Source organism: Physeter macrocephalus, chromosome 13 (genome assembly GCF_002837175.3).
Source record: "Physeter macrocephalus isolate SW-GA chromosome 13, ASM283717v5, whole genome shotgun sequence".
Lineage (NCBI taxonomy): Eukaryota > Metazoa > Chordata > Mammalia > Artiodactyla > Physeteridae > Physeter > Physeter macrocephalus.
This window is the reverse complement of record NC_041226.1, coordinates 15,028,021-15,039,376: the sequence shown is the minus strand read 5'-3', so window position 1 is coordinate 15,039,376 and position 11,356 is coordinate 15,028,021. Positions and strand designations below refer to the sequence as shown.

The window sequence follows — 11,356 nt, the reverse complement described above, 5'->3', positions numbered from 1 at the left end:
CGGCCGCTGCGCCTGCGCGTCCGGAGCCTGTGCTCCGCAACGGGAGTGGCCACAACAGTGAGAGGCCCGCGTACCGCAAAAAAAAAAAAAAAAAAAAAAAAAGTGGTTTTAGAGTAAAACCAAAAATGTAACAAAGTAATCAAAGGGCTGATCTGATTTTTAACCTGGTAGAATGTTGACAAAAACTAATTAATATAGAGAATTTGTAGAGTAAAACTCATTTATCAGATCTTCTCAAAAAATTCTGTACAAATGAGTTATTCCAGATAAATGAATTTTCCTCTTAAAGGAAAAAACATGGACTGGATTTGAATCTCAGTTTCACTCCCTGAGAGCTGTTTGATTCTGGCAAATTATTTGAGCTCTCAGAACTTCAGTTCTTCAGTCTCTAAAAGAAGGTAACAGTACCAGCTTCACCTGCCTGTTAAAAGGATTGAAGGGGGTAGTGGAAGATGCTTTTGCACATGAAGACGTACAAATAAATATCAGTTCCTCCTTGCTGCCTTAAACACCAGCACATTTCCTGTTTTAATCATGTTGGAAAAGTTTGAGGATGTATCACATATTGTGAGCCATGGCCGCTGAGCCTGCGCGTCCGGAGCCTGTGCTCCGCAATGTTGACAAAAACTAATTAATATAGAGAATTTGTAGAGTAAAACTCATTTATCAGATCTTCTCAAAAAATTCTGTACAAATGAGTTATTCCAGATAAATGAATTTTCCTCTTAAAGGAAAAAACATGGACTGGATTTGAATCTCAGTTTCACTCCCTGAGAGCTGTTTGATTCTGGCAAATTATTTGAGCTCTCAGAACTTCAGTTCTTCAGTCTCTAAAAGAAGATAACAGTACCAGCTTCACCTGCCTGTTAAAAGGATTGAAGGGGGTAGTGGAAGATGCTTTTGCACATGAAGACGTACAAATAAATATCAGTTCCTCCTTGCTGCCTTAAACACCAGCACATTTCCTGTTTTAATCATGTTGGAAAAGTTTGAGGATGTATCACATATTTTTCCATCGCTTTAGCCAGAATATATAAAAGATAAACAAGACTAAAAAAAAAAAATCATTAGCGGCTATGCTGTCATACGGAGTCATCCCGAAGAATTTTCCTCTTAAAGGAAAAAACATGGACTGGATTTGAATCTCAGTTTCACTCCCTGAGAGCTGTTTGATTCTGGCAAATTATTTGAGCTCTCAGAACTTCAGTTCTTCAGTCTCTAAAAGAAGGTAACAGTACCAGCTTCACCTGCCTGTTAAAAGGATTGAAGGGGGTAGTGGAAGATGCTTTTGCACATGAAGACGTACAAATAAATATCAGTTCCTCCTTGCTGCCTTAAACACCAGCACATTTCCTGTTTTAATCATGTTGGAAAAGTTTGAGGATGTATCACATATTTTTCCATCGCTTTAGCCAGAATATATAAAAGATAAACAAGATTAAAAAAAAAAAATCATTAGCGGCTATGCTGTCATACGGAGTCATCCCCAAGAGCCAGGGACATTTGTTGAGTGATTTGCCCTTTTACTAAATAACCAAGACTGAAAAAAACTTTGAGTTCTTTCTGCTTTTTCTGTAGTTGTTTTGCAACAGTTTTATGTCACCCTGTCAGCGATTATTCATTGCAGTTATTAATTACCCCTTTCTCTCCTATTCCTTCACTTTTAATTTGTATCCTTTCTCCAGTCATCATAAATCATCTTAGAAGCATGCTTTAAAAGAACACAGTTCAGCTCTGTTTCTGTGCACTGTGCATCTTTGAGGCACTGATTTTTGTATGTTCTGGACAGGGTTTTTTTTCAACCTCTTGATTTGGGGTCATGCTTTGGATAGCTGCTGCATGATATCTTAGTACGTAAGCTGCTTGGGTTAGCAACTGGGTGTTTTGATGACACTGGTAATTGAGTTCAATGTTACAGTAACCCTTGTTCTAGGGATGAGTTTTAACTTGAGGTCTCCAGACCATTCAAGAAGCCCAAAGTCCATCCATCAACAGGCCTCAGGGAATTTGTTACCCCACTGAAAACTGTGCAAAGTTTATATGCTTGCACAGATGTGCTTTTTTCTGGAAAGAGTATTCATAGTTTTATTTATTATTCAAGTGGATTCCTGGCACATGAAGACTCAGAGCCTGTGGTAAGCAGCATTTGGAAGTCTGACATTGGAAAGCTTTGAAACCTGAATTCTAGACCTAGTCTCCCAACAATCCTCAAATCTCCCCAGGAAGCTGGAAAGCCATTGGGTTCCTTTGACTTGATTTCATTATCTACCAAAGTGTTTGTCAGAGGGAGGTTATAGGGAGAAACATCTCTACTTGCAATAGGCATTATTGCAAATAAATACTCCCATACACCAATTCTAATTTGAAATCGTATGAGCGTTCAACCTTCCTAAGGAACGGAATACGCTTCCACTTAGAATCCTAACCAGGTTCTTTAGTGGACAGTCCTCCACCATGCCTGGGGAAGGCCACAACAGTGAGAGGCCCGCGTACCACAAAAAAAAAAAAAAAGATGTTTGTATAGTGAGCAGCCTTGGAAGACAATGACTCCTGCTGGAGCAGAGGACAGGTTTTATTTATTGTTTCCTATAATAATGTCTCCCTCTGGGCCAAAGTGTGGGTGGATTTGCTTGCAGCCTGTTATAAAAAAAATTGGAGATCCGTAAGCTTAGGATTCCTTACCGGTGACACAAACTTACTGCGCGTCCGGAGCCTGTGCCCCGCGACGGGAGAGGCCGCAACAGTGAGAGTCCCGCGTACCGCAAAAAAAAAAAAAAAGATGTTTGTATAGGGAGCAGCCTTGGAAGACAATGACTCCTGCTGGAGCAGAGGACAGGTTTTATTTATTGTTTCCTATAATAATGTCTCCCTCTGGGCCAAAGTGTGGGTGGATTTGCTTGCAGCCTGTTATAAAAAAAATTGGAGATCCGTAAGCTTAGGATTCCTTACCGGTGACACAAACTTACTGAGTTTACTGCGTCAGCCCCCGTGGGATGGCTTCTTCACCAGATGGGAAGCTCATGCTGGTTGCTGTGCCGAGGGTAATAATCCAGTCCTCCATCTCCGATCCAGAAGTCTCCTAGCTTTTGCCAGCATCCCTGAAAGTGGGGCAGGCTAACTTGTTAGCTTACGAGTAGAATAAAATCTCAGATTCTTCAAAGTTCTTAAGACCGCTGTTACAATGCCTGTCATTCATTTAAAAATACTTCAGAATAGACAGACTGAGATGTGTGTGTGAGTTATAAGAAGTCACAGCTCAGGTTCAGGATCCAGAGTGGAAACCCAAGGCTACTATTACCCGTATCTCGACCAACACCAGAAGCCTCACTATTAGTATAGCCATGGTCAGAAATGGATTTTAATAGTGGAATTGGTGTTTTATTATTAAAACTGGTGTTTGAATGGTGGAATTGGATTTTAATGGTAGAATTGGTGTTTTACTTATTAGCATGATAAATGTTAAAAATGGACTGTCATCGGTGAAATTTAAAGATATTCAAGATTATGGATTGGCTTAAAGAGCTAGAGATACTCCCTGTACTTACGTGAAAGGATTTAAACAGCCATCCAGGCATATAGCCATTATTGTAAGTCTGAAAGATATTTAAAATATTTAACAACCAGGATGTCATGGGCCCTGACTAATCCAAACTAAAACAAATGCTGGAGCAGGCTCCCAAGGGGCCCTGCTCGGCCAAGCACTAGCTTTTTTACTCCGGGGACATAGGATTCCCTAGGGTTCTCAGAGGAGCGAGGGACCAGTGGGGCATGTGGAGAACTTGGGGCAGTGGCTGTTTATGCACCAGTACAGCGATACATATTTTAGTATTTTTAACAATGAGAACAGCTTTACTACAGCATTCCAGCTGTGCCCATTCTGTCCTTAGGAATGGCAGTCAAAGCTTGATCAGCCCTAAGGACTCCGTTTCTAGTCTTCGGTTCAGAGGTTTTTGGGTTATTTGTTGCCAGAAGGAACAGAATTCTTCCCGGGACCTTGCTTCTTTTGCCTCCAGTGTGTCTTTCATGCAAGATGGTAGCCCAATCACTTAAAACGATAGGGAGCTAGCATGTAACGAGCTCTCAGAACAGATTGCTGAGCTGATTTGTGCCTGTTTGATAAGTGTTTGTTTAACAAGTGCCGGTATGTGTAGCAGGATGTGGTCTGAGACTTGCTTTCATTATAACTTGGAAATGAGGTTGTTAGAGAGGAGCTACGCCTTACCATCTCTCTTGCTTCTTCTGTGGGTGTTGTAATTTACCAGAGTCTCAAGGTTGTGCTTGACCAAACTGGATCAAGTCCGTTCCCAAGAGCTACCTGACAAGCAAGGAGCGATCATCAAGGGAACCTTTTGGACCGAGGGCAGCTACCCAAGATCAAAGCAGCCCTTGCGGCCACACATTTCCATTTCACTGGATACAGAGACTATATTCAGAGGCTGCTCGGTGGCCGATGAAAGCGTGACAGGTGCAAACGGGAGGGTAGATAAAATGCCATCCGGCTGGAAACCGGCACCTCTTCACGTGGGATTGTTGGAAGATTGGCGGCAGGCACAGGCCACACTGGGAAGCAGCAATTAGAGACAGCCTGGGTCCTTTCACACTCTCTTTGGGGCCGTCCATGAATCAAAGGAGCTGAATTTCAGGTAGTTTCAGCCTTTATAAATGACAGCTATAGAAAGAAACCAAAGGATAATCTTTGTCACCAGGCACTGAATAAGGCACCGCTGGTTATCTCGGCCACGTCCACATGGAGTTGGGATTCTGTGTCAGTTCACAGCATGAACACAAAAGCCAGCGGTACACATTCTGTGTATGGAGCCAATGTGTGTGCCTTATCATCTGAACAACGGCATTATCTCTAGTGAAACTTTTAGGGTGGATCCGGTGCTAAGGGGCAAGAACTAATAAACAACCGCGCCAGCAGAGACTCAGCTGGCCAGACTGGACGAAGCGTAAACCATCTTTATGGGTAAATCGTGCAAATGCATAGTAACAAAACTATCCACCGGGCCATGGAACAGAGGTCCATTTGATTGGTGTGATCATAAGAATTCAGATGCTGCTCCAGTCACCCTACTTTTCTGAACTTAAACTGAAATGTAATCACTTTTCTGAAGGCACCGGGGTATTTTTCTTTCTCTTGCTATATTCCTCTGTTTTGTGGGAATGCTGTGTAGGCAAGGCGTCTCTGCCACCATTTTCGTGGTTATGTGATTCTGACAGGGGTTTCAGGATAAGATGATGCAGGGCCCTGATTCAGTGTAGAGTTTAGGAGGAAGGACCCTGGATGGACCTGACATGAAAGAAAGCAATGAGCAAGTGTGGCGTGGTACACAGGGAAACCCCTGGGAGCCCAGGTGTGAGTGCAAGTGAAAAAGCATCGGTTCCCAGGCAGCCACACCCAGCAAAGTCACCTGGAGTTCTAGCTCTCAGAGCTTCCAGTTTCTCTGATGGACCCATCTCGGCTCTGCTCTCTATCCCACATAACACCGCTCCTTTTTTGTGAAATTGTGATAAAATACATATAGCATAACATTTACCATTTTAATCATTCTAAAGTATACAATTCAGTGGCATTAAGTACATTCACAGTGTTGTGCAACCATCAGCACTGTTTCCAGAGCTTTTTCATCACCCCCAATAGCATCTATACCCGTTAAATAATAACTCTCCATTGTCTCCTACCTCCAGCCCCTGGTAACCACTCTGCTGCTTTCTGTCTCTATGAATTTGCCTCTTCTAGGTACCTCATGTAAGTAGAATCATACAATGTTTGTCCTTTTGTGTCTGGCTTCTTGCACTTAGCATAATGTCTTCAAGCTTCATCCATCTTGCAGCATTCACCCCTTTTTAAGGCTAAATAACATTCCATTGTGGATGGACCACATTTTTTTTTTATCCATTCATCTAACCCTGCTCATTTGTATCTAGAGCTGTTTTCACACTAGTGATTTACTTAAATGGACATGAAGTCCATATGTCTAAATGTACTGGTTTGCTGTTGAAAGAGGTTGTTGCTTTACTTTTTTTCCCCTCACAACTTTGTAATTATTGCTTTAGCTATGTGAAATTAGCTTTATATGTGCAAGCAGGTAATTGTGTAGTGCAGAGACTTATTACCCAAACAGGACTGGATTTTTTGGTTAAGAATAACCCAGCACCAGCACCCTGCTTTAGATTGGGAACTGGGAACTGTTCCATTATAAACAGAGAGAAAGACTCTCCTACTGAAGAGAACGCATTCAAAAGATCTGGGAAAGTCACTTTAGTCTTCCGGGTCACAGGGTCCTCATCAGTGAAATACAGATGACCTAGATCGAGAATCCACACACTATGAGACAGATCTGTTCTGCCTGGTTTTTAAATAAAGTTTTATTGGAACACATTTATGCTCGTGTGTTTACTCTGTGTCTATGACTGCTTTTGACCTAAAATATTTACTCTCTGGCCCTTTTGAGAAAAAGGTTGCCAACCCTTGATCTAGATGATCCTTTTTCAGTATCCCTTTGACCCTAAAATCTGTGATGATGTGCTAGGTGGCAGAGGAGTGAAGAAAGAATAAAGTCAAAAGGACACAGCAATGGAGGTTGATGCACTGGCTCTTGACGAGGCTTGAATGTAAAAATGCCTCTGTCCTGTTCGGGTTTAATCCCTGTACTGCAGTCCTCATTCCTCCCGCCTTCCTGTCTTGCCTCAAACACCCACAGCTGGAGCTGCCTGGGGGCAACTTTGACTGCACATAAAAATCCCTATAGCCTATCTCTTCTGGAGCACATGCTTAGCTTGTGTGAAATCCTTCTGGACAACTTTGACTGCACATAAAAATCCCTATAGCCTGTCTCTTCTGGAGCACACGCTTAGCTCGTGTGAAATCCTTCTGGACAACTTTGACTGCACATAAAAATCCCTATAGCCTGTCTCTTCTGGAGCACATGCTTAGCTTGTGTGAAATCCTTCTGGGCAACTTTGACTGCACATAAAAATCCCTATAGCCTGTCTCTTCTGGAGCACATGCTTAGCTTGTGTGAAATCCTTCTGGACAACTTTGACTGCACGTAAAAATCCCTATAGCCTATCTCTTCTGGAGCACACGCTTAGCTCGTGTGAAATCCTTCTATATATCCGTTGCAAAACCCTTTTCCTTCGGTAGGAAGGAAAGAGTGTATAACCCCTACATCTTCCCAGGCCCAAGGAATTTTGTGGAGGAAAATCGGTCCTCTGTGCCCACGTGCCGCTCTGGTCTCCCCCAGGGAACATCCTGGAGAAGACAGAGCCCCGCGCTCCGTTTCCTGGGTGTCCTGCACGCATATCCCTCCCAGTTGCCGTTTCACAGCATTTCATGATCCATGCTAAAATGTCCTCCTTATTTAGGTGGATTAAATCCACAGGCTGTTTGTTTCCCTGGCTGTCATGTTTTAATTACACAACAAAAATTGTCATTATGCAGATTTCTCATGTTGCATGCCATATTTTACCAACGTATTGAGTTCTTGCTCTCTGTACTTACAAGTATAAAAGTCTCCCACGGGTTTTATTTTAATTAATTAATTTATTTATTTATTTTTGGCCATGCAACACAGCTTGCAGGATCTTAGTTCCCCAACCAGGGATTGAACCCTGGGCCCACAGCAGTGAAGTGCGGAGTCCTAACCACTGGACCGCCAGGGAGCTTCCCTCCCACTGGTATTATATGCAGATCCTCAGCCTATGATGGGATTACATCCCAATAAACCCATCGCAAGTTGAAAATACCCTGAGTTGAAAATGGATTTAATGCACCTAACCTACCTAACATCAGAGCTTAGCCTAGCCTACTTTAACGTGCTCAGAACACTTACATTAGCCTACGGTTGGGGAAAATCATCTAACATAAAACACTGTTTTTATAATAAAGTGTTGACTGTCTCATGCAATTTATTGAATACTGTACTGATAGTGAAAAACAGAGTGGTCGTAAGTATATCGGTTGTTCACCCTCGTGATCGCCTGGCTGACTGGCAGCTGTGCTCACCGCGCAGCATCAGGAAAGGGGATCAGACTGCAGATCACTAGCCCCTGGCAAAGACCAAACTCAAAATTCAAAGTACGGTTTCTACTGAATGTGTATCGCTTTCATACGATCATAAAGTCAAAACATTGTAAGTCAAGCCATCATAAGTCAGGGACCATCTGTATATGTATATATATGTATATGTGTGCGTGCACATATATATTGGTGTCTACATCTACATACATAAACTTTTATATTTATTTCGTTTTGGTTTTGAAATGATTTCAGATTTATAGAACAGTTGCAAAAATAGTACAAAAACTTCTCATATACTCTGCACCCAGCTTCCCTTCATGTTAAGTATCATCATGTTTGCTTTGTCCTTCTCCTCCTCTGTCTTACTCCATTATCTCTCCCTCAGACAGGATGCCCCCATGCCTAGATACTTAAGTGAATAATTCCTTAAAATAACATTCTTTTGTGTAGTAGTAAAATTATCAAAATTAGGAAATTCACATTGATACAATACTCTACAGATTGGTAAGCGTGATTATAAAATTATGCATGAGAGAGATGGAATTTATTTTTCTCATAACGGGTATTGTTTGTTCTGGACTTTGTTTCTACTTCATGGTTTTCCGTTTTCAGAAAGTAACAAACATAAAGTAGTATTTTAAATCTCCAGATGCTCAAAAAGTTTTTTTTAAAAAGCTTGCTGTCCAGATCTACACTCTGATATTAGAACTTAAGATTCCAGAAAGTATTAATAATAAAAATAAAAGTGATAATAATAAATCGTAATGTCTTTTCTCCCCTGATGTATAGTTTGGGGTCAGAACGACTGAACCTTATATCAAGTCCAACTGCTGTTCTGGATGTCCTGCCTTTTCGCGAATTTGAGCAGCTGTGTAAGTGTGGGACCTCAGATAGGTACTTTCTAGTAAATCCCTAAGTTGATCATGGCTAGCGCTGTTTCCGTGGGAGACGGTAAATCGTACCTGGGAGAACTCTTTTTTTCTTTATTTCTCAGCTCCTCACCCTAAAGGTGGAGCCAAAAACACATCTATAGGGGCAAGAGAGACACAACAGAGCAAATTAAAATTATGGCTCTTTAACAAAATCTTTGTGGGAATCCAGAAGAGAAATTTATGCCATTGAATAGAATAGAATTAATGGTGTAATTCAGAAGGTTTTTTTCCCCCTGAAACCTGAGACCCATGTAACATGAACTCATATTTGAGTACAGTGCTTGCACAGCAGTCATTACCCGTCACGTACTCGGCTGGCCAGCCCTATCAAAATTGACTGTAACATATCTCCTTAGACATAGCGCTGTTATGAGCGCTTTGCAGAAACATATCTTATCTTTTCCAGAGAGTAAATCCCTGCTCCCTTGGACATGCAGGTTATGGAGAGTACTTACAAATGCCATAGCTTGAGTGTGTCAGCTCTTACCAATGGACACATATGCGTTATATGCTAACTCTTTACATTCCTGGATACCTCCGTGGAGAAAGTAGGGCAGACAAAGAAGGTGGAGAGTCTTTAAAGAGTCTATTTGTAGAAGTGGGTCCAGTGCTGCAAGCTAGACCCTTATACACTGAGATGTACTATGTGTTTGGGGGAAAAAGGTACCATTCAACTCCCAGGAGAGTTCAAATCCAACTGTCCAGTCCCCTAAACCTGGGAACGAAGGGGCAGGAGAGGTAGGAGATACAGTCAGCCTCACTCGTGAGGGTCAAGAGCGGCAGTTCTTGAGGAGAAATGCTGGGTCTGTCCACTGTGCTGCACTCTGGAAACAGGAGGCATGAAGGTGGCCTCTGCTGCCGGGGACACTCTGTGCAGACTCAGTGCTCAGTCTTTGGGGGGTTCTACCATTGCACGTACCTCCATACTATCTACTCTTGGGAAGCACCCATGGGGGCCCCATTACTGAGATCTGCTTGTGGACAGTACCTCCTGGAGTACATCTCAGGGAGTACAGTATAAATGGTGCCCTGAAGTTGTGTCCAGGACGACCCTGGTCAGCACTGTGAGTTTATGCTTCTAGTCCTAAACAGACAGAAACAAGCAAAGAGCGTTAAAATGAGCCCCATCTCACGAACTATCTTCCCTCAGCCTTTTTACTTCTACATTTTTTGCCCAGCGATCAAGTTTGAGTTCCACTCGTCTCTTTTCAGACACAGGTGTCATTTTAACTCCTGTTCCATTAAAAGTTTGAATTAAAGCTTTTGTATGTTTTAGGTCAAATGTTTAAAACCTGTTGTTGTTTTTCACTAGCAACACCTCTGTTCAGTAACTTCCCAAAAGAACAAAAGGAGTTGGTCCCACTACAGATTCTTTTGTTCTGGGTTTTAATGCACAGGGCAGACAAGATGGTCTGAATATGAATAGGTAGGAAGGAATTTACTCAAGAGGAGAGACTTCCACCCATGGTATTTAAGAAGACAAAAGTTTTTTTCTCTACAGATCCCTCCACCTTCCTACCTTCATTATTAGTACAGCAAAAGGGATGAAATCTGACATGCCTGCTTCTTCTCTACACGAACTTTGCATTGATATCTTTACGCGCTGAAGAACTTTAACTATCACAGATGAAAGAGATTCTGCCTGATAAATGAAGGCGGTCACTTCTATCTGGACTCAGGCACCTGTGGCCACAAGGCTGGGAACTCAGCAGTGACCCAGTGAGGAAAGAAGTGAGCTGGGGACGGGCAGGGCTCAGGTTCAAATGCAGAGCATGGGGAAGGTCGAGGACACAGGGAGGTTTGCGTTGGACAGCGTCGGTCAGAGGGCAGCACTACCTGAGGGGCCCTGTTTTGCGCTTAAATGGGCAGCACTGTGACAGCAGGAGGCGCTGTGGCAAAGTCTCTGGGTGTGAGGATGGCGCGATGGCCAGGGGCTTACAGGCAGAGGGGAGCTCCGCTCCGACGGGGGCAGGTCAGAAACATCCAGTTTGAGAGCGTGCCCATAGCCAGTTATCACCCAGGAAAAATCAGTTATCTGAATTTGATCAAGCAAGCTTATTGGACCCCACTGCCTCACATCCTCTCGGGGGATGGGATTGCCAAGAGAGCGCCAGTTTGGTTTCATTGGCCCTGAAATTGGGAGAGCCAAGTCTGCAAGATGCAGCAGGCCTTTAATAACTAGAATTGTGCCAGGTAGACACGGGTGTATGGAGTCTTCTAAGGAGACTGGTAAATTCAAAGATGCAAAATACATCTTTTCTTTTTTTAATTTTCGAATTGTATTTTATTTACTTTTTTTTGTTTTGCTTTGTTTTTGTTTTTGGGGTACGCGAGCCTCTCAGTATTGTGGCCTCTCCCGTTGCGGAGCACAGGCTCCGGACGCGCAGGCCCAGCGGCC

General features: G+C 42.8%; 1 protein-coding gene across 4 annotated transcripts in view; it reads left to right on the top strand.

Moving 5' to 3' along the window:
• The window catches only part of LHFPL6 (LHFPL tetraspan subfamily member 6), a 244,433-nt gene that overhangs the window by 223,022 nt on the left and 10,055 nt on the right, over positions 1–11,356 (top strand). Inside the window, exon 4 of one of the 4 annotated variants that reach the window (XR_002892014.3) lies at positions 8,816–8,898. The exons of the other annotated variants lie outside the window; for them this stretch is intronic. The gene's annotated coding sequence lies outside the window, so the exon portion shown is untranslated. The remainder of the gene's footprint in view (positions 1–8,815; positions 8,899–11,356) is intronic. 4 annotated transcript variants of the gene reach the window in all.